Source organism: Aotus nancymaae, unplaced genomic scaffold (assembly GCF_030222135.1).
Source record: "Aotus nancymaae isolate 86718 unplaced genomic scaffold, 86718_ANA_hifiasm-v0.15.2.pri h1tg000025l, whole genome shotgun sequence".
Classification (NCBI taxonomy): Eukaryota; Metazoa; Chordata; class Mammalia; order Primates; family Aotidae; genus Aotus; species Aotus nancymaae.
Genome location: NW_026988438.1, coordinates 18,646,795 through 18,668,997, shown reverse-complemented (window position 1 = coordinate 18,668,997; position 22,203 = coordinate 18,646,795). Strand labels below are relative to the sequence as shown.

General features: G+C 38.8%; 1 long non-coding RNA gene across 4 annotated transcripts in view; it reads right to left on the bottom strand.

Moving 5' to 3' along the window:
* Window positions 1–21,869, bottom strand: part of LOC105716231 (uncharacterized) — a 52,867-nt gene extending 30,998 nt beyond the window's left edge. For 2 of the 4 annotated variants that reach the window (XR_010344058.1, XR_010344060.1), the window contains exons 1-2: window positions 19,393–21,015; window positions 14,713–14,797 (exon numbers count right to left, since the gene is read on the bottom strand). This is a non-coding gene — a long non-coding RNA (uncharacterized LOC105716231). Of the gene's footprint in view, window positions 1–3,784; window positions 4,502–14,712; window positions 14,798–19,392; window positions 21,016–21,365; window positions 21,414–21,737 lie in introns of those variants that run through there. The other 2 variants (XR_001107235.3, XR_010344059.1) reach the window with 2 other exon arrangements.
* Between the last annotated feature and the right edge of the window lie 334 nt (window positions 21,870–22,203).

The window sequence follows — 22,203 nt, the reverse complement described above, 5'->3', positions numbered from 1 at the left end:
ATATAATCTTCCCAGGATTAGAAAAAAAAAATTGTTTTTGTTGTTGTTTTTGAGATGGAGTCTTGCTCTGTCACCCAGGCTGGAGTGCAGTGGCGAAATCTAGGCTCACTGCAACCTCTGCCTCCCAGGTTCAAGCGATTATCCTGCCTCAGCCTCTCAAGTAGCTGAGATTACAGGTGCCCACCACCACACCTGGTTAATTTTTATATTTTTAATAGAGACGGGGTTTCACTATGTTGGCTAGGTTGGTCTTGATCTCCTGACCTTGTGATTCACCTCCCTTGGCCTCCCAAGGTGCTGGGATTACAGGTGTGAGCCACTGCACCCGGCTCAAAAAATGTTATTTTTACAGAGCTCATGAATCAGCTTTCACTGGTATTAAATAGTAAAGTTGAAACACTGTAGGCTCCAGAGGTAGAAAAACCTCAATATTGAATCTCTCTCTGCTCCGTGTGGTTTGTATGGCATTGGCCACTTTTTAACCTCTCGTAATTTCAGTTCCATCTGTCAGTAAATATTGCCACCTGCCTTCCAAGATTGTGTAAAGATTAAATGAGATATTAATGTGAATCACTTGTTAATGCTTTTCTCTTTCCTTCCCTTCCATTTTCACCAGTTAGAAATATGAGCTGGGGCAGGAGGGTAGGGAGTGGGGGCGGGGGCAGAATGATATGTTAAAGTTCCTAAAAGCATTTAGCAAATGACAATGACAAAGTCCTTATGGCTCTTCCTACAGTGTCCTGACGATAGCAGCTGATGAACTCATAAAGATAAAACAGGTAAAGAGAAAATTAGACAAGAAGAGGACAGAGGTAGCTAAAATCCAGTCAGAAAACATTTCAAGGGTCTATATATAGCATTGTTCTCATCTGCATCTCATTATCTTAATAATGCAAACAATAGTCCTTCAATGCCTTGCACAGGAGGATGGGAAATAATTTCCTTAGGCAGGGTCCCCAGACTCTTTATCACATTAGGTATTATTTCCAAATGTTGAGTGTCAAGGGAGTGTTTCACATTCTCTTAACCATTAAACAGATAAGCTCCCTTTGGGGAAGGATGAGTTTGGCAACCCACAGAGCAGCCATGTGGAAGAGACTTCTCTGGAATTCCAAAGCTCCAACAGAGATCCAGTGCAGCATGTGGAACGTCCAGAAGGGGTGCTTTATCCAAATCTGCATCTGCCTTCTGGAGTCTTTACAGACAAAACTGATTTTTGTCTGTAAAGACTCCAGAAGCCATGTAGAATTTATTTTACTTTTTTTCTCCTGGAAAATGTAATGTTTTTAAAATATGATTTTATTTTGAAATATTTCAGACTTGCAAGGAGTTGCGATAATAGTACAAAGAATCTTATGCATCCTTCACTCAAATACTTCAAATGTTAATAGGTTAGCACTTTGGCTTTCCCATTCTCTCTCCCTAATTACATATAATTATCATTATTATTGTCTAACCATTTGAGAGCAGGGTGCAGGTATGATATTTCTTTACCTAAATACTTCAGGGTATATGTCCTAAAAAACAAGGGTGCTTTTTTTTTTACACAAACACAGTACAATTATTACAATTAGGGAGAGTTAACACTGCTACACTGTTACCTAATCTTTAGACCTTATTCAAACCACCACTGTCCCAGCAATAGACTTTATGGCAAAAGCATCAAAGATCCAATCTAGAATCAGGCATTGCCTTGGGTCTCTTTAGTCTCTTTTAATCTTGAACTCTATTTTTTTTCCTTTTGTCCTTTAGAACCTTAACATGTTTGAAGAATATAAACCAGCTGTTTTATAGAATGTCCCTTAATTTGGGTTTGCCTAATGCTTCTTCATAACTGTTTTCAGGTTACACATATTTGGCAGGAATATCACAGAAGATATGTTGGCTCTTTCTCAGTGTATTATCATACTTGATGTCAACTTGTCATATTAAATCTTTTTTTTTTTTCCAATGCGGTCTTCCTCTGTCACACAGGCTGGAGTGCATTGGCATAATCATAGTTCACTGCAGTCCTGAATTCCTGGCCTCAAGCAATCCTCCTGCCTCAGCATCCCCAAGTAGCTGGGACTACAGGCGTGTGCCACCACACCTGGGTAATTTTGTATTTTTCATAGAGATGGAGTCTTCCTATGTTGCCCAGGCTGGTCTCAAACTCCTAGCCTCAAGTGATCCTCCCACCTCAGCCTCCCAAAGTGTTGAGATTATAGGCATGAGCCATGGCATCCAGCCTAGCCTTTCCTATTCTTGATGTTATTGTTTTCTTTGCAATTAATAAAAATATTGGAGGAGATACTTTTGGGACCATGTAAATATTGTGTTTCTCCTCAAACTTGTACCTACTAGTTTTATCTTTTAAAATATTTTAGAATTTGACCCTTCTGTAATGTTTGGCTAAACACAACAAAGATATACTATTAATTAAAGCTCATCTCCCTGGAAAGCCACATATAAGAAGTGTGCACTTTGTGGCACACAAGGCAACCCCCCGATAGAGCCCTAGATACCCTGAGACCAGGCTTGCTCTTTCTGGATGTCTTAGAAGCTCACTATGTCTTTAAAGATTTCTTCCACTCCCACTGAAAAAGAAACCTTTCAAATAGTTCTCCAATCTGGAAGTTGGGGCAAAGTGGCCCCTGGCAGCCTCCAGAGAATCCAGTCTTATGCCCTGACAATGGAGTCTGGTGCTTTGTTCAGGGGGCTTTATCGGCAGTGCTTTTGTTTTTTCCATGTCTGTGGATCTCTTTATAATGGCTTCTCATTGTTTACATTGGAAGTCACTAACTTTCACCTCTGGCGGTGAAAGCTCTGAGCCGCATCTGAATGGGAGACTAGAGTGGGTATTGGAAGGACCCCCTGCTACCACACAAGCTCTCAGTCTCTTTATTCTTCAAAAGATCCAGTGGAAATGCAAACAGCTTGGGAGAGGTTGTACCAAAACACGACAGACAGATACCTCTCCCCAGGAGGAACTCCTGCCCCATTTGGGAGGCTTCCCACCACCACAGTCCCCGGCGTGCTGACCCCTGCTCTTTCCCTCTGACTGCCACCTGACATAATGAGCAGGACACACACCCTTGGGGTCAGCCTTTTCCTTTCAAACCCTGCTCTCATTTACAAACAAATGAGAAAAAAAGAAAAAAGGAAGCAATTGACATTCTTTTCTGTCTGCTCATGGTCCGGTGGGGATTTTAGGCTGCCAGGTTCTGCAGTACCTGCCATCATCACTTAGAAGGATGTAGGTGATGGGCGGGGGGGAGCGGGGCAGGGGTGCGGGGATGGAGGCAGCAAACCACGTTGCCATGTGTGTACCTATGCAACAATCCTGCATGATCTGCACATGTACCCCAGAACCTAAAGTACAATTAAAAAAAAAAAAAGTCCAGAGTGGGAGCTGCTGAGCTCAGCCTGGGCGCCGGCAGCCTCGCCACTCTGGAAAAAGCCAAATGCATTCTCTTTTCATGTGTTTCTTAAAAAAGAAGCCTGTGATATGAATTGAAGTTCAAGGAGTAGGATTTAAAAAAAAATGGCTTTATTGAGATATAGTTCACATACCATACTACTCATTCATTTGAAGTGTACAATTTGATGGAATTAGTATATTCACAGAGTTGTGCAATCATCACCACAGTCAATTTTAGAACACTTTCATCACTCTAAAAAGAAGCCCATACCCATTAGCAGTGGCTCCCAAGGGGTAATTTTAAAAATGGCAGACCCTCTGTTTCTTGAACAATAGTTGGCCATCTTTTGTTCCCTTCCTGGATTTAACTATTCAGTTGCTATCTTCCAGCTGAGCTGTGCCTGCACTGGGCTCTTGTGAGATTTAATTAATTGATGGCAGCTATGCAGTTGAGTTTTCTTCCCTAAGACGCACTAATTTGAACTTGTGCTTAGTATATTTAATTTTAAACTTCTGACTTTTTCCTTAGGGAATCATAAATGGGTCATCCTTAGGCAAATTACGGAATTACGGAAATCATCTTTTCTAGAATTTACAGTTTAAGTCGCACTTTTCACTTCACATAGACAATGTTATTTTATTCTCCCAAACAACAGATGTAAAAATAACAATAGAAATCATTTATAAAGTGCTTACTCAGCTCTTAGAGCTCTCATATGTGTTCCCATAATTCATCTAATCCTGTTATGGTCTGAATGTGTCCCTCAGATTTCATATGTTGAAACTGAATTGCCAGTGGCATAGTATAAAGAAGTGGGGCTCTGGGAGGTGATTAAGTCACAAGACAAAGCCCTCATGGATGGAATTAGTCCCTCATAAAAGGATTTGACTACCATGGCACATGTATACCTATGTAACAAACCTGTACATTCTGCACATGTATCTCAGAACTTAAAGTAAAATTTAAAAAAAAAAGAAAAAAATGTTTGAAGGGGCCCGTCCGCTCCTTCCATCTCTTCTGCTGTGTAGGGATGCAGCAAGAAGGTCCTCACCAGACATCCAATGCTGGCACCTTGATCTTAGACTTCTCAGCCTCCAGAACTGTAAGAAATAAACCTCTGTTGTCTACAAATTATTCAGTCTCAGGTATTTTGTTATTGTAGCACAACTGGACAAGATGAATCCTCAACCACTAGATGAGACAGGTATTGTTAAAATTAACTAGAGGTGCAAAGACGTTAAGTGACAACAAGCTGAAGGTCATAGAGCTAGTAAGAGCAGAGCTGAGATGTGAGCATATGCAATCTGATTCTAATCTGAATTCTAAGTACCATGCTAATTGCTGCCAGTGTTTCCATTTGAGAAGCAAGGAGTGAGCCTTTGAGAGGTTATACATTATGAGAGGGAGCTAAATACAAGTATTTAGACCCCAAGCCCAATGCTATAACCAGTCAATGTGCTTCCATCAATTACTTATCTCAGTATCTTGCCAGATATAAAGAATTGAGTTTTTCCTCTAAGTCAAAAAGAAAAAAGAATGCAAAATATTCCCTACTGAAGCTTTGTGTCATCAACTATATTGCTAAGATGACATTAGCAATGTGCAGAAAAGCTACCAAAATATTACAAAGTTGGCTATACTTTTGGTGGGCCAGAAGTACTTTTCAAACAAATCTCCAAGGTCAATTTTCCCTTCTTTGCTTTTGCCTGTGCCTTTGTAACCTCTCTTGATTTCTCTTTCTTAATGCCTCCTATTCACAAATAAGGAATGAAGCACATGGATTTAATAACCAAGGCAGTGATTCATGTGTACTTTCATCTAATCAGAAAGAATAGTGGCAGGCCCAAGAACTCATTTTGGTTGTATATCATTTTAAAAGAGTTGACACACATGTCCTTTAGAGAGAAAATAATAAAAATTTAAAAAGCAAAAGCCAGCACAGATCTGCCAGCTGCAATGATTGGTTACACAGAAGAGATCCATGGAATTCTGAAGTCATTTGGGTTTTGTTAAGTTTGCTGAAATAGCACCAACTGTGATCTCTACCTCTTTAAACGGTTTAATGACTTTTGGATAAGCCTTCAGAGTTAAATGGTTAAATCACCAAATGCTTCATAAAATAATTATGCAAACAATTTTCTGGCTAATTATCTTACATGAACAGAAGCACACAGCTGCTAAGATATATAATTGCTGTTTCATCAGGGCTGCCTATTGTATTTACATAATCCCTTTACTGATCTTGGTGTGGTTTGGTGGGAGGGCACTAACATAACATCTCATGAAATGAACAGGTTAAAGGCACAGCTCCTGCCCCAGCTGGTAGATAACAATAGCGACTTACTTTGATTTTTTTTTTTTTTTTTTTTTTTTTTGAGGGAATGGATAAGGGCCTTCAAATCTTATGTACATTTGTGTGGTATACGTAAGTCTTAAATAGGTATATTTAAATTAAGTTTGAGCAGAGATAAATATTTTCCCTGTTAGGTGTATATTAGGCATATAAAGAAGTAAATATCTCATCATCACACAGTCCACAGACTGAGCATCCTCAGTTAACCAACACCCAGAGCAAAAGCAGAATATTGCCAGGACCCCAGAAGCCTCCCTTATCCTGCCTCTTAGTTTCTGTTCCCTCCAAGGGTAGTTACTGTCCTAACATCTAACAGCAGAGACTAATTTTATTAGTTTTGTGCTAAATTTTAATAAAATCATACAGTGTGTGCTCTTTTGTCTAGCTGATTTTGTTCACCGTGTTTGTAAGATTCATCTATACTGTAATTTTTTTGTTCTCGTTGCACAGCGTCCCACTGTGTAAATATACTACCCCAATTTATCTATCATTTAATATTGATGGTGGATAGTTTCCAGTTTGGTGATATTATGAATAAAACTGCTGTGAATAATGTTGTGTTGCTGTTCTCTTGGTGAACACATGAGCACATTTCACTCGGGTCTCTACCTAGGAGTGGGATTGCTGTGTTATGGGGTGCTCGTATCTTCAGCTGTATTAGATACTACCAAACACTTTTCCTGAAAGGTTGTGAGGGACTGTGTTAAAGGAAAAAACCTGTCTTCCTGGGTCCACAAGGGGCGTGTTTTCAAAGGCAAGAACTTCCCAGCGCCATGCCTCCATCCACCTCCCCATTCGGGAACCTAGAGTTATTCGTCTAACTTTCCCGCGTGGGCTAGGTAAAATTTCAGGTGTTCTCCTTTGTTTAAAAAAGCCCGCAAAAAGCTCTGGGAGGAAGGGCCTCTGTTCTGGGCCAGTTAGCCAAGCCAGCATCAGAGTTGAAGATCAATCACTCCAGAGGAAGTTTGAAAGAACTCCTCTCATTGAACAAAAACATAAATGGGTGGAAATAACTTAAAAGTTAAAACACCACTGCCCCTCACCTGTGTGATTTCCCTCTCTGGGATCCCTTCCCACCACTGCCCCTCACCTGTGTGATTTCCCTCTCTGGGATCCCTTCCCACCACTGCCCCTCACCTGTGTGATTTCCCTCTCTGGGATCCCTTCCCACCACTGCCCCTCACCTGTGTGATTTCCCTCTCTGGGATCCCTTCCCACCACTGCCCCTCACCTGTGTGATTTCCCTCTCTGGGATCCCTTCCCACCACTGCCCCTCACCTGTGTGATTTCCCTCTCTGGGATCCCTTCCCACCACTGCCCCTCACCTGTGTGATTTCCCTCTCTGGGATCCCTTCCCACCACTGCCCCTCACCTGTGTGATTTCCCTCTCTGGGATCCCTTCCCACCACTGCCCCTCACCTGTGTGATTTCCCTCTCTGGGATCCCTTCCCACCACTGCCCCTTACCTGTGTGATTTCCCTCTCTGGGATCCCTTCCCACAACAATGTGGGAGCTGTTTTTTCCTCTCTACCTGTGCTGATATCCCCTTCAGATTCCCCTCCCACGTCAGCCTGGGAGCTCTCTGGCTCTCTCTCCCTCTCTCCCCCCCCCCACCCCCACCCCTAATAAATCGCTTTCTGCTAAACTCTTTGGGTTCGATATTTATGTGAACTGTAAGCTCACCACTCCAGGGCCCCTTCCCCATTCCTGGGGCAAAGGGAGGCCAAGAACCTTGGGCACATCAAATCAGGGAGGGAGCTGAGTGCCGGCTGGTCCTGCGACCCGGTTACAGTTGTACCAACTTGCACACCTACCACCATTAGGGGAAAGTTGGGATGAATGTTTTGAAGAATTCTAAATGATAAATGCTAAATTCTAAAGAGCAGTGCAGAGTAAGAAGGGTAGACAGTAAGTCTAATGGGAATGACCCCAACAATATGGCCTAGTAAATAAAGAAAAGGATGAGAGACAGCAGCTTGATGAAGGGAGAAGTCACAATTAAAGATCATTTAGTGGGTAGGAGAAGCCTCCTTGGATGTTTATTGCACACTCTGTGTTCCTCTGCAGTTCTGATACATGCACTCACAGCATGCATCCCAGAGAATCACCCCAGGTGGATTCTCTCTTTCTTATTTAGCCCAAGTGGAGCATGCTCAAGGCTTTCCAGGTCTGAGGTAGCACTCAGAGCCTTGGGGATGCCCTGCTTCTTAATATATGGCTGCCCTTGCTGGGGCATACAAACTCTTATACACTCTTACTGGTGTCTAGCAGCTCTGAGGCAAAGGTACTATAGACTAAATGTTTGTGTCTCCCAAAATTCAAACATTGAAATCCTAAACCCACCATGTGATGGTATAAGGAGGTAAGGCCTTTGATAGGTAATTGGGTCATGAGGGTGGAGTCCTCATGAATGGGATTAGTGCCCTTATAAAAGAGACCCCAAAGAGCTCTCTGTATCCTCTACTGCATGAGGACACAGTAAGGAGACAGTAATCTACAGATCGGGAAATAGGCCCTCACCAGAACTCCACCTTACTAGCACTCTGAGCTTAGACTTCCAGCCTCCAGACTGTGCGAAATAAATTTCTATTGCTTAAAAGCCACCCAGCCTATGGTACTTTGTTATAGAAGAAGTCCAAACTAACTAAGGCGCGGGGGAATGGAGAATATAAGAGCAGACAAAGAGAAACTAGAGAGAAGAAAATGAAACAGCTAGCTGGTTGTACAACTTTAAGAAAATCATTAAAATTTTCTCAACAGCTTTGGCTTCCTGAGTTGCAAAAAATGAAGGCAAAAATACTTAACGCCCTAGGTTTACTTGATAATTAAATGAATTAAAAGAATATATATGGAAATGCCCTGCAAACTTTAAAAAGTAAACATTGGTTATCCTTTCAGTGTGGTATTTTTATTAATAGTCAAATTGTCACCTTAAAGTATAAATGTATCTCTAAGAAGTGATATTAGTTTCATTTTTGTATTCAAATTATAACATCTGCAGTAATAAACTAAGAAATAATCCATGTCAGTAATGTTAACAGGACTAACGGTTAAGATGTCTGAAATTATGATTATCCAGGATTCATATCTTCACCCATCTAGATCTCCATCCAGACTCATGTCCATTAATTAATTAATTTAGCAAATATATTTTTTGAATACTTTTTTTTGTTTTAGAGCAATTCTCGTCAGAAGTTCTTAAGAGGATTCAAAGATAGACTTCAAGTGATCTCTGAACCTCCTGATTTTGTATGGATGGAGATGTGCAGGTGGCTTTGGCTATCAGATTCTCACAGGACTCTGCAAAACTCCTTCTTTAAAAAAAAAGGTTAAGAAGCACTGCTTAGGAATGTGTGGAATAAAAGAATATAAAAATTTTATGAAATAATTTGGCATTGTCCATGTAGAAAACTGCAAGTTAAACTGAGAGCAGACTTTATATTATCAACGACAGATGTCATGAGATGACAAAATATTGTCAAAATGCTTAGGGAAAATAGGTATTAACTTAGAATAATATAGCATGCTAGATTACTGTTCTAAGGTGGGGTGAAATAAAGAGGCATTTTCAAAGAAACAAAGGTTGAGAGAATTTATCAACTTGAGGCCCTCACCAAAAGAACTCAAATACTTGAGGAAATAGGAAATTTAATCCCAAAATACAAAGTGGGGTGCAAGAAGGAATGATGGTGAACAAAGAGATTTGTAAACATGTTTGTAACTCTAAGAAGCACTGTTCGTTTGTTTGTTTTAAAGAAGATCAGTTAAGGGGTTTATTTATTTATTTATTTATTTATTTTTGAGACAGAGTTTCGCTCTTGTTACCCAGGCTGGAGTGCAATGGCGCAATCTTGGTTCACCGCAACCTCCGCCTCCTGGGTTCAGGCAATTCTCCTGCCTCAGCCTCCTGAGTAGCTGGGATTACAGGCACTCGCCACCATGCCCAGCTAATTTTTTGTATTTTTAGTAGAGACGGGGTTTCACCATGTTGACCAGGATGATCTCGATCTCTTGACCTCGTGATCCACCCGCCTCAGCCTCCCAAAGTGCTGGGATTACAGGCGTGAGCCACCGCGCCCGGCCCAAGGGGTTGTTTAAATAACAAGTAACTAAAATGCTAGATGACAACAGTAGGAACAAAGGGATGAGGAGAGACTGCAATTACAAAGTCCAAGTTCATTTTATTATTTAGGAGGAAAATAGACTTAGGTTTACTTTAGACTTTAAGCAAGTATGCTTTCCAAAATTTAAGAGTGAAATCAAAGAATAGGGGGAAATGTAGGGTTTGTTTTACATGAGAAAAAAAGATTAAAGAACACTAGATTGCTCTACTGCACTGAAAAAGAACATATCAACAGAGTAAACAGACAACCTACAGAATGGGAGAAAATATTTGCAAACTATGCATCTGATGAAGGTCTAATATCCAGTATCTATAAGGAACTTAAATACATTTGCAAGAAAAAAAATGCAAACAACTCCATTAAAAAGTGGGCAAAGGACATGAACAGACACTTTTCAAAAGAAGACATACATGTGGCCAAGAAGCATATGAAGAAAAAAAGCTGAGTATTACTGACTGGTAGAGAAATGCAAATCAAAACCATAATGAGATACTGTAATCTCACACCAGTCAGAATGGCTATCATTAAAAAGTCAAAAAATAACAGATGCTGGCAAGGTTGTAGAGAAAAAAGAACACTTATATGCTGTTGGTGGGAGGGAAATTAGTTCAACCATTGTGGAAAGCTGTATGCTGAATCCTAAAAGAGCTGAACCCAGAAATCCCATTACTGAGTAAAATCCCAAAGGAATATAAATTGTTCTATCATAAGGACACATGTACACACACGTTCACTGTAGCACCATTCACAATAGCAAAGACATGGAATCACCCTTGTGCCCATCAATGGCAGATTGGATAAAGAAAATGTGGCACAAATACACTGTGGAATATTGTGCAGTCATAAAAGAGAACAAGTTCATGTTGTCCTTTGCAGGAACATGGATGGAGCTGGAGGTCATTATCCTTAGCAAACTAATGCAGAAACAGAAAACCAAACACTGCATGTTCTCACTTATAAGTGGAGCTGAATGATAAAACACATGGACACATTGGTGGGAGCAACACACACTGAGGCCTGTCGGGGACAGTGTGGGGGGAGGGAGGGGATCAGAAAAAATAACTATTAGGTACTAGGCTTAGTACCTGGATGATGAAATAATCTGTACAATAAATCCTGGTGACATGAGTTGACCTATATAACAAACCTACACGTGTACCCCTGAACCTAAAAGTTTTTTAAAAATAAAGAACACTAGCTTGTTCTAATAAAGAGCAGGAAAGAGAAAAAATAAGCTAAGAAAAGGCATAATAAACAGAAAAAAATATATAGTAGAAAATGTGTAGATACATCAGTAATCTCAGTAAATGTAAACAGGTTAAACTAGTGTGTTCAAAGATGGAGGCCTTCAGACTGTTTTTAGAAAATAAAATTCATCTGTGTGCAGTTTTTAAGAGAAATATCTAAAACATGATAATGCTTAATGGTTGAAAGTTATGGAAAAAGACAAAATAGGTAAAGACTGACATTGCCAGAAAAGCAATATTAAGACATAAAAGCTTAATCTGGAATAAAGAAGATCATGATTCAATGACTAAAGAGTAATTCACAGGAAATCAATAGCAATGCTGAGTCTGTATGTTCCTAATAAAACAGACTCCTAGCTTATCAAATAAATTGGAGAAATCTACCTTAATAGAAGATATTTTGCATACCTCTTTCAGAACCTGATCAAATATTGATAAGAATATAGACATTTTAAACAACATAATTAACAAGCCGGATTAAAGGAGACCTATATGGGAACATGTATTCCTGAAATAGATAATTTACATTACTTTCAAGCAACATCAAAAAAACTAACCACATATCAGACCACAAAAGAAGTCCCAAGAAATCCTAAAGAATCAAGAACACAACCACATTTTCTTTCTACAATGCAATAATATTAGACATCATAGACAAACTACTGAAAACCAATGGCAAAGAAAAAAGAATCAACACAGTCAGAGAAGAAAGACACATTAAAAACAGCAACAATAAAGCAACAATAATTAGAATAACTGTTGACATCAAAAGCAATGAAAGCCAGAAGACAATGTAATGACAGCTTTTAAAAGCTCATCATCTAGACCAGACTCAGTGGCTCACTCCCATAATCCCAGCACTTTGGGAGGCCAAGGAGGGAGGATCACTTGAGGTCAGGAGTTTGAGACCAGCCTGGTCAACATGGCGAAACCCTATATCTACTAAATATACAAAAAAAAATTAGCCAGGCGTGGTGGCACATTCCTGTAGTCCCAGCTACTCGGGAGGCTGAGGCAAGAGAATCTCTTGAATCTCAGAGGCAGAGGATGTAGTGAGCTGGTATCGTACCACTGGACTCCAGCCAGGGTGACAGAGCGAGACTGTCTCATAAAACAAACAAAAAAAACTCATCATTTAGAATGTTATATCTAGTAAAGTATTTGTAAATGTTAAAGTGAAATAAAAACATTCTCAAGCAGATAAAAGCTGAGAATATTTGCACCAGCAGAATTGACTAAAAAAAAAAAATGCTAAGGATTTTACATTTTAAAAAAGTTTAAATCTAAAAATGCTATAAGTTCTTCAAAGGGGAAATGATATCAATTGGAAATTCAGACCTATGGGAAAGAAGGAGGAGCACTGGAAATTGTAAATATGTGGGTAATTATAAAATGCTGTTTTTTCTAAGTTTGTTAGTTAAAACAAACAATATGTTACGGAGGGGGGTTATAACACAAGCAGTAGTAAAGTATGTGACAACAATAGCACAAACAAAGGGTCCAGGTATAAACAGAACTGTACTGTGTTGCCAGGTACTTACATTATCCATGAAGTAGTACAATATTAATTCAACATAGACTGTGATAGGTTAATATTAATTCCTAGGAAAAGATATTAATAGGTATAGATAAGAAGCCAACAAAGAAAAGAGAACGAATACTCAAAATTATTTGATTCACACACACACAAGAAAGACAAAAGAACAGAGAGGACAAATAAAAAACAAACAGAAAGGTGATAGACTTAAACCCAGTCATATCAATAATTAGATGAAATGTGAAGGAAGTAACCATTCCAATTAATAGGCAGAGATTGTCAGACTGGAGAAAAACAACAATAACAACTAAAACCCAACTATATGCTATTTACAGGAGAGATACTTTAAGCATAAAGACAGAAGTTGAAACTTAAAGGTGAGAAAACTACATACCATGAATGAACTAAATATAAGAAAGCCAATAAAACCAAATTAATATCAGACAAAATTGACTTCAAGACAAAGAGTATTACCAGAGATAAGGAAGTCCAATTCATAATGATAGAAAGAACCAATTCATCCAGGACCTAACAATCTTAGATATGCATGCATTTGCTAATTAAAGTATATATAACATTGAGTGAACTGGCAAAGTTTCTCCCTGCTTTTTTTGTGTGGAAGAGCTTCTATCCTTCCTGCTACTGTTATACACCCAGGAATGCTGTGATGATGGAGATGGTTTAAATGATGTTTATACATAGTTAATTGTATATGCAATGTAGCTAAATGGTATGTTTCTTCCTGCCATGAAACTATATTTGGATTTCAGGTGATAATTGTTTGTTTCTTCTTAAATTTGAAAATAAAAATGTTACTGTTTTTAATGACTGTAATCCCTAGTTCATGGACCATATTAGAGATCTCCTTTGCAGATTTCTCTAGTCAAGAGTTGCTGTCAGGCATGTGATCCAGAGCAACTTTATCTTATACAGGAGCTGGGTAAAATGAGGCTGAAACCTACGGAGCTGCATTCCCAGACTGTAAGGAATTCTAAATCACAGGATGAGACAGGAGGTCAGCAAAAAATACAGGCAATAAAGACCTTGCTAATAAAACAGCTTGCAGTAAAGGTGCTGGCCAAAACCCACCAAAACCAAAATGGCGACAAGAGTGACCTCTGGTCATCCTCACTGCTACACTCCCGCCAGCGCCATGACAGTTAATAAATGTCATGGCAACATCAGGAAGTTACTCTATATGGTCTGAAGAGGAGAGGTATGAATAATCCACTCCTTGTTTAGTATATCACCAAGAAATAATCATAAAAATGGGCAACCAGAAGCCCTTGGGGCTGTTCTGTCTATGGAGTAGCCATTGTTTTTCTTTACTTTCTTTCTTTTTTTTTTTTTGAGACGGAGTTTCGCTCTTGTTACCCAGGCTGGAGTGCAATGGCGCGATCTCGGCTCACCGCAACCTCCGCCTCCTGGGTTCAGGCAATTCTCCTGCCTCAGCCTCCCGAGTAGCTGGGATTACAGGCACGCGCCACCATGCCCAGCTAATTTTTTGTATTTTTAGTAGAGACGGGGTTTCACCATGTTGACCAGGATGGTCTCGATCTCTTGACCTCATGATCTTTACTTTCTTAATAAACTTTCTTTCACTTTGCACTTTGCATTTGCCCTGAATTCTTTCTGGTTCAAGATCTAAGAACCTTCTCTTGGGGTCTGGATCAGGACCCCTTACTGCAACATTGTGACTTTAAAAATAAGCTGGGTCAACAACCCAGTACAGTCTATGGTCGTGGCCATAATATACCCTGTGGTGGGGTTACCGGTTATCACTTTGATGTTTCTTTCCGTGTATCAGATCACAGTTGGTCCATGCATTGCTAAAATCCCGACATTAAAGCCGAGATAGCAATCAGTATGAAATTTTGATGCTGTACCATGGTAACTATCACACATGACAACACATCTGCTTTTCTACACCAATTTACTTGCATAATTAGAATAGAAAAATCCAAAAGAACAAAATACTTAACATACTATGCTTTTATATTTTAAGAAATATTTTCAGCAGGACTAGTTTGAGCTCTGAAAACCACCTTACCAGAACAGGAAATTTTTGAAAATAGTTTCCACCATCATTTGCTTGTTTGTTTGGTTTGTACTTTTGTTCCTTTTGGTATGCAGCTCTGTGAATTTCAAAGCATGTAGATATAAGTAATTACCACCATAAAAAGCACACACGCATCACACCAAAAAAAACTCCATGCTGTCATGTGAGAGTCACAACTTCCCCCTCTTCCAACTCCTGGCAACCACTGATCTGTTCTCCATCACTATAGTTTTGTCCTTTCAAGAATGTCATGTAAATGGGATTATAGTATAAATAACCTTTTGAAATGGCTTCTTTTACTCAGTATAATGTCTTTGAGATTCACCTAACTTGTTGAATGTATCAACAGTCTATTCCTTCTTATTGCTGAGTAGTATTTCATTGTAGGGATGTACCACAATTTGTTTAATCATTCACCTGTTGGGCAACAGAACATTTAGATGGTTTAACTAGTAAAGCTACTACGAGCTTTCATATTCAGCTTTTTGTGGAAACGTAAATTTTTATTTCTCTAGGATGAACATTCAGGATTGAGAGAGCAGGATCACTGGCAAGCATATGTTAACTTTACAGGAAACCACCAAACCACTTTCCAAAGTAGCTATATCATTTTGCATTCGTGCCAGCAATGTATGAGAGCTTTAGTTTCTCTCTATCTTGGTCAGCACTTGCTATTATGAGCATTTTTATTTTAGTTATTCTAGTAGGTATGTAGCAGTATTGAATCGTGGTTTTAATTTGCATTTCCCTAATAGTTAATAATGTTGAATATCTTTTCATGTGCCTATTTGCCATACTTATATCCTCTTTGGTGAAGTGTCTGTCCAAGCCCTTTCCCATTTTTAAATGTTGTTGTATTTTTATTGTGTTTTGAGAGTTCTTTATATATACTGGATACGAGACCTTTGGAAGATACATGATTTGCACTATTTCCTCCTACTCTGCAACTTATTTTCTCATTCTTTTGATTGTGTCCTTAACAGAGCAAAACCTTTTAATTTTGATGAAGACTAATTAATCAAATTTTTATTTTATGGATGGTATTTTTGGTGTTTTTTCTAAAAGCTCATCATCTAACCCCAGGTCATAAAGATTTTCTCTTATGTTTTCTTCTTGAAGTTTTGTAGTTTCATGTTTTATATTTAGAGCTAGGCTCCATTTTGAGTTAATCTTTGCATAAAGTGTGAAATTTAGGTCAAATTCACATTTTTACATAAAAAGACAAATTGTTCCAAAACCATTTACTGAACAGACTATTCTTTCTTCGTTGAATGGTCTTTGTCAATTGCCTTTGTCAGGGATCAAATGGCCATATTTGTATAAATCTATTTATGGACCATATTTTGTTCTGATTCACTTGTCGTCTCTTCACCAATTCCATTCCACTGTCTTGATTACTGTAACTTTATAGCAAGTCCTAAAAATTTTACTTATACTGAAAGAGCTCCAACATTATTCTTTTTTTCAAAATTATTTTAGCTCTTTGAATTTCTTTTCTCCCATATAAATTTTAGCACCAATTTGTTTATATCTACAAAAAAATTACTGGGATTTTTATTGGTATTGCTTAAAATTATAGCTCACTTTGGGAGAACTGGCACCTTTATTATGTTACGTCTTCCGAACAATGAACACTGTATGTCCCTCCATTTATTTACATCTTCTTTGATTTCTTTCATTAGCATTTTGTAATTGAACATGTAGCAAGTATAGCATGTTAGTTATGATTAATATATAGCTACAGTTGCTAGATTTATAACTATTTTATTTTTAGAGCTATTACAAATGGTATATATTTTTAAATTTTAGTTTTCAATTTTCATTGCTTCTATATACAGAAATACATTGATATATGTATATTGACCTTTTATTCCCACTATCTCTTTACAGAATCCACTAGAAAATACTGAATAGTTTCTCATTTTACTCACTCTCAACAGAGAAAGTAGAGCATTAGACCCCTGAGGCAAGGGCACAGCATAGAAGCAGGACAGGAAGGAAGAATGGTGTATGTGGAACAACCTAGGCTTTAGGTAAAATCAGACAGCTCTGGGATCCTAGCCTGTCTTCTCAAATGTGTAACTTTGGGTAATCCTTTTGCATAGGACTCACATACTGTAAGTTCTCAGCAAGCATTAGCTTTCCTTGATGAAAAGAAGACGGAAAAACCTAGAGCTGTCATTTTCAGATTTTTTTTTCCTTTTTAAGCACTGGAGCTCTTTCTTTAAACAACAGCCTATATGTAAAACTCATAAAAATGGAACTGCTCTAGCAGAGTGGTAGTGTCCTAGCTATACTCGTGTGAGTTTACTTCTGGACCTTACCCTCTCTCTTCAGCAATGCCCACTATTCCCTAGAATATCAGGGAGCACTGTTTGAGAAAAAATTGTTTGCAATATTGATATAGGAGACCCTGTGAAGTGGCCAGACACCACAGGGTCAGAGAAGAGCAGTATGTACAGCCTTGCTACTCAAAGTATAGTTTCTGAACCATCAGCATCGCCTGCATCCCAGGCTCATCTCAGACAAACTGATTGAGAATCTGCATACCTGTTGTAATCATTGAGCTCATCTGTGATCTGTGCACACCTTAGAGTTTCAGAAGCTCTGGTACAATGTGAGGAGTAGAGAGAAAGCACATGATAGTGTCATCACAAAATGTGAGGTATACAAGAGAGTGCAAATAAATTTTGCCAAGGCTGCATTCCATCAATCCTCTTTAGAAATGCAATAATTTGTGTGCTGTTATTAGCATTTCTCAGATGTCTTCAGGGAGTATGAGTTTATTAAAAGGATAATACGTTTTATTTATCTTTGTACTTTGACCCTTCAGATCCAATTTTGGATTTCTAAATTATCTTTTTATTATGTCAACAACCCCCACCGTCATGAGGATTTGTGGCTTGTAATTGTTTTTATTAAGAAAAACAAACTTTCCAGCCACAAAGAGAAAATCCATAATAATCTAACTCTATAATGTGAGTTGTTAATAAAATATTAGCTATTTGCATAAAATGGTGCTACACAGAAATTATAAAACAAGACAGAGAATACCCAGGCAAGAATCTCTTCCACAAAAGTGGCTCTGCAGCTTTCCAATCTAACTCTGGTGTTCTTTTCGTAAATGATTGATTTTTCCACATCTGAATACTGATAAATCTATAATCAAGCTCTGATGTTAATATTGTGCCAGGATGAAAAACAGAATAATAATGACACAGCAGGGTTACAACACTGAAAGAGAAATTGGGAATTAAGCATATTGCAAAGGGGATTTATTATCTATTTCTTTTGTGATCTGACCTGGAGTCCAGAAATTATAGCATCCTTCCAGTCCCTTCATCTATAAAGTTTGGATGAGTTATGATTTTCAAACTATTCTATAGCTATGAAACCCTTTGTGCAAAGGAAATGGTACATGGCAGCTCTATGTGTGAAAGAAATGAAAAAGGGACAGCAAGCTGATGTGGTGAGCCAGGTTTAAAGCTCATGGGCAAGTTTCTCAGGTGTTGTTGAGCTCTGAAATGGGGCAGTGCTTGAAAATCAGTTGATTTAAGACACCTGGTATTTACCTAAATTATTTTATATTTATTCTTGATTTAAAAAAAATTACTAATTACAAAGATGAGTGGACTCTCTGTTAAAGCAAGTGGGCCCTGGCTGTCACTAGGTTGACATCAACTATATCAAATACCATTGGTTCTTTCTGAGCAAGACATTTGCCATTCTTCCTCTCCTTGCAGTTTCCACAGCAACTGTCCTAGCTCAGGCAAACACAATTCCTGCCTGGAAAACTAGAACAGCCTCCCAGATAACCTCCCCCTCCACCTCCAATTTTTGGGAGACAAAGCCAAGGTTCATATATACCAAACAGGTAGGACATCCTGAAGTTTGCTCATGGCTTTGTTATAAAGGCCCACTACTGTGGAGAGCAGAATTCAAAATCCCTTGTGTGCCATGAAGAGTTCTCTGCTATTTCATCTCTACTCAGCTTTCTCTTTTTCATTGCTCCCTTTGGCAAGCACTATAATCTAATCAACAGTAGTTACTCTCTCTTTCTAATCTGCCAGCTACCCAGTGTCTTTCTCTCACTACTCCCTTTGTCTATTACATCTTATCTTTTCTCTATGTTGTCTAAATAATACCCACCTTTCAAAGACTCAGTTCAAATGCCACCTCCTCCCTGAAGTCCTTCCTGAGTTTCTCTGTCCTTCCAAAGTTCTCCCCATCCCTGCCCCTCAAACTAATAATCACACTATTACTATATGTATGTATATATGTACACCCCACTCTGAGGAATTATTCAGTTCCAGTTTGATTATAACTCCATACATCTAGTTCATTTTATATTATTATTGCTTTCATTGCCTCTCATGTTGGCTCTTTAGAGGATGCATCATATCTTATTCAATTCTGTATATCTCATGTTGTGTAGCATACACCAGATACTCAGCAGATATTTGGTGAAAAATGATAGCCTGGCTTTTACAATATGATGATTGCCTCTCTGAGAAAATCCATTACAAAAACAATCATATCAATAGGAAAAGGGGGTTACAGCTATTAAACTTAAATCTGTAACAAAATTATTTTTAACATGAATTTCAAGAATCAGGTTTTGAAATAACTCTACATATATTTTGTTACTGTAAGCAGAAAAGCATAACTCACCAAAATAACTTGTTGAAATGCATTCTTCACTTGCATTTAACTCATTCATCAGGAGCTTCTTGATCTCCTTTATTACCCTTGATCCTGAACTTGGGCTTTTGCTTACAACACAGTTCCTAACTACTCAGAGTGAACCAAATATAGGGAGGGTAACTGAAAGAACAGGATGAAACAGAGAAGTCACTTACCCAAAATAATTATGAGTTTCTTTGCTTTGCACAGGAAATTTAAACTATGATATCATAGTCCCCCCTAAACAGGAAATAGTGAGAGAGAGATTTACCCCCGCTGACCCCATTTCCATTGGCATTCTGCCCTCCCTTCCCTTGGGTATTGCTGGGGGCCTCTCTCTTCACTCATCTATATCCCTCCTCCCAGTAGGAGAAAGAGTAGGCTGACTGACCAGGGCTTATGTAGTGCATGGGTCATGGTTGCAGCTGTGAGCAGTCTGGGTACCATAGCTCTTCAGCTCCTTTCCACTCCCAGGCCCACAGCTAACTGGATAAATGAATTTGGAGCCTGCTTCTCAGATGGAGTCAACCTGTAATGGAGATACTATGGCTTGGATTCAGGAGCGTATTAGAAAGATTTCATTGCTGGCCTCAGTACCAAGCTGTGTCCTCGAATCCAGACATTAGTAGACTCTGCATTTTCAGGGATGTGGGTATTTTCTCTACCCATTGCAAGATCTATACTGGTTCCCTTTGGCCTGCTATCTTTATACCTATTCTCTATCAATCAGAACATAGAAAGGAGGAGAGGTGAATCTTAGGCCCTCCAGCCTCTGACAAAAATACTCCCTTGCATTTGTGAAACATTTCATAATTTATAAAACATGTTTATTTCTAGTAGTTCGCTTTATTTTCACAACCCTGAGAGCTACCTAGCCTTGCCCATGACCTTTTCAGTGGCAGAAGATCCAAGTCACTGACACCGGGAAAATGTTCTCTTTATCCATCCTGAAATTGGCCTTGGCAGTGACTTGAAGATTCTTTCTATCCTGTTTCTTGTGAGCTAGGGCTGGGAATTTTCTTTAGCAACATCCTCCAGCAGAGATTCCCTATAAATTGGGGGACAAAGCCGCATAGAGTAAGATGCCCATAAAATGCATGTGAGATGAAGTGACAGGAAAAAGAAGTGTAACTTGTAGGTGATTAGCTTGAAAATCCAGCAGCCAGAGCAGAAATGCTGGACAAGAAAGAGGATTTGAAAAAGCAAATCCTCATTCCCTGATTCCTCTGACTTCCAGGTGATCAGGAGAATCTAATTTTAAAATTTGTAATAAACTATATCATATGCTGGTAGTAAGGAAGAGTTGAGGCTCTTGGAGTCTATTTGAAGAAGCTGATGATATCTACTGATACAGATACTGGAAAGCAGTTAAATATTTATGAACTTTAATCCACGTATGCCTAGTGTTCCATTATTGGAACACTAAGCTTGTGGGAGCTATTTATATCCAACTGCTCAAGGTCATCACCAAGGTCTGATTTTTCACACACAGAAAAATTGCATAAATGGAATTATGGAATTAGCCATAAATGGGTTAATTCAAATAGGAACAAAACTGTCTCCTATTTTCTTAATCCTCCCCCAAGCTAGTACATACCACTGAGGCTACCCAAGACAGAATCTGGAGCCAGAGGCAAGGAGGCCCCTTCTGAAATTGTTGCTTGGCAACCTTGAATTCAAATCTTCACCATTGGAGGCCACTCATGTAATCTGTAGACAAGACTCCAAAGTCTTGACTCACATGATCAACAGGTATCATTGTCCTCCTCAAATAGTCTTCCAGTTCTCCAGGTGCCTCACTCAATGTTTCCTCACTACCAGAGTATACTAGTTTATTACAGATTTTAAGGCACATCAGTGAACATATGTCTTTTAAACCTGGGCTCTTGAGCTCTGGCTGCTGTCCTTCTGGTGGGTTCCACTTGGCATGTTTTTCCTCTGTCCTCCAGGCTAGCATTTACCTGCATGGTTTTCCTGGGTTCCTCCTATGTGGATTTCTCATACAACACCTTAAGGAAGAAGAAAAGAAAATGAACACTTATCGAGCATATATCATCTTCCAGGTAGGATACCACATTTATCCTTACCCCTTATAGGAAGTCAAGGCATTACATGGCATCTCACATTTATAAAATGGTCTTCCTTTATAATTCATATAAATTATTATTCATTTAATCTTCACAATGGTTCTGTTGTGAGAAGGGCATGATTCACATTTCAGATCATGTGAAATACTGAGATCCAAAGAGGCTGAGCAATACAAAGAGAGTTTTGAAAGAGCTAACACTTGCACCCAGATTAGTATCCATTCCAGCAAGTTCTGAAAGACTTACCTCCACATAAGACCCACTCTGAAGGCATGCAAAGAATGTAGACTTCAGAATCATCCAGATGTGGCAGTTCAAATCCTGGCTCTGCTGTGTCCTAGCTCTGTGGCCTTGATCAAGTCTTTTAACCTCATGCAGCTCTGGTTTCTTTACCTAAAATGGAGAAAATAATGCCTATCTCATAAAATTGCTGCATGATTTAAATGAGACACATTTTGCCACATTCCTGGAGCTTAATAGTTTTCAACAAACAAATAATCATTTCCTTTTCTATTCATCTTCTAGAGCAGGTCATCATAAATGGAAGCATAGATAGGTGAAAGGTCCTGAGTCAGAATCTGGAATTATATAGTCAGCAATGTGAGTACATGTTTATCAAAAGGGGGAATACCCTTTAAAAGTTGAAAGATGTTCTTCCAGAATGTATGAATCTCAAAATGTGTAATTAATCATTTTACCGAGCATTTCCCTC